This window comes from Photinus pyralis, unplaced genomic scaffold, assembly GCF_008802855.1.
Source record: "Photinus pyralis isolate 1611_PpyrPB1 unplaced genomic scaffold, Ppyr1.3 Ppyr1.4_LG2, whole genome shotgun sequence".
Lineage (NCBI taxonomy): Eukaryota > Metazoa > Arthropoda > Insecta > Coleoptera > Lampyridae > Photinus > Photinus pyralis.
Window position 1 is genome coordinate 13,020,380 of NW_022170403.1, and position 1,962 is coordinate 13,022,341.

Below are 1,962 nucleotides of genomic sequence, written 5' to 3' on the forward strand. Positions count from 1 at the left end.
CAAAAGTAAAAAAAGCGCGTGAAGTCGTAACACAACAACTTGGAGAACGTATCATAAAAAATACAACTAATGTAATAATGGAATTCGGAATAAACAAAAATTAATACGAGTTATATCGTTCCCACCTTTAGTCCAGGCGAATTAACCATTTTTAAGCAAGAAAAAAGAAAAATTGTTCATGGAGCTTTGCCAAGTGGATACAGTCAGACTCTGGATATAGTCTATAACAAATACAAAAGAAATAAATACATAAGCAAGGCCGGGACTCAGTTTTTGGAGAGGGTGAAAAGAGGTGAAAATCGAAGGACGCAATTTCTGGCAAAAGTTGAGATCAGAGACGAAAGTGTTCAATAGAAAAGCTGTAGATCGTGAAAAACTCTACAACTTTCTTTCCAGTCACTTTCTCACATAACCTCAAAATAACCGAAAACATCGCGGAAAACCATGTTTTTTAGTTTTTATTGATCATTTTCGCAAAACTGATTTCAAGTTTCTTTTTTTTATGTTTCAAATAACCACAAATTCTTGCAATATAAAAAATTAAGAGGTTTCCGAATATTCGTTTTTTTTCGAAAAAACTTTTTTTTCAAATGAAAAAAAAAAAAGGAAAAAGGCCAACGTGTTTCATTCCTCCGGCATCCCTGACTACAGGAGGATACCGGAGGCGGGCTGCTCAGGGCTTCCTGACCCTCTTCAGCCAGAGAACGGGATTGTAAGGATATGGGTAAAGTTAGGGATGGGAACGGAAGGAACGGAGTTAGGGTGCTGAGGGGGAGAGTACTGCTCCAGCATTCGCCTCGTAGATTTCAACATAATGCTAGCATTATGCGAAGCTACGTATGTCTGAGGAAAACCCCCTGACAAAACCCCAGACAGAGCAGTCGGCAGCGGGATTCGAACCCACAACCTTCCGAATAGCATCGGTGAGCGCATCCACTGCGCCACGTGCCTCGGTTTTTTCAAATGAAAATTGTCCTTCAGAGATTTATCGTACTTTTTGATGAAATAAAAAAATTATAGTCCCTATTGAAGAAGCTCAAAAAACGAAAAAAACGCTCATCGCGCCGTTTGGTTAAGCGGTAATCGCATGACACAGTTTTTTGTTCTGGGGCATGACACGATGGTGTGCGGCGCCACTATGCCTGTACTCTATCAGACAGCTCAGCAGTCAGCACGTGATCGTGATGTCGTAAACGCTGCTTAGTGCTGCTATTTTACTATGAAATTATCAATGTACGTTACATATAGGTACATAGTTGTAATGCAGTGTTTTTCCTCCCAAACACTTTTACAACAGTTTGAATCCCAGATTCAATTGCGTTCTTCTTTAGATCCATCAGTCTCATTGCTCGACCTGTTCTTCGCTGCTTTCACAGTCTCTTCTGCTTCTTTCCAACTACCTATAAGTGTTTCTTCCTCTCCTTTCAATTAATGGAGCCCAAACCCAATGTGATATACCGTGAGTTTTTCTTAAAACTGAACCAAAGGATACAACATTTTTCAGATCTTAAAGAGATAAACATTGAATCCAACGTTTATTTCAAAAGATTCAATTTTTCCTCGGGATATATAAATGTATGATAAAAGCAAAATTACATGTATAAATTTGACACGAACTTATAAATTAAGATGGACTGCTAATGCTGAATTAACAAATGACACCTAGGTACATGGGGGCCGCCATGATGTGCACTCACACGGCGCGAAATTCAACAATTCAACATTAACCTCACGTTTTCTAAATAAATTACTGTGACACATGTCATTGTTCAAGGCTGCAATAGTCTCAAAACTTGAGCGTTAGGAAAATTCCCCTAGAAAATAACTAAAATGTGCATATCATGGCGGCGCCCATGCTAGGGCCATTTCTACATCTATGCAACTGTTTGATCAGCAGTCCATCTTAATTTATAAGTTCTTGAAATTTGACCATGTAACGTTCTAGGATAAGTAGGTACTCCA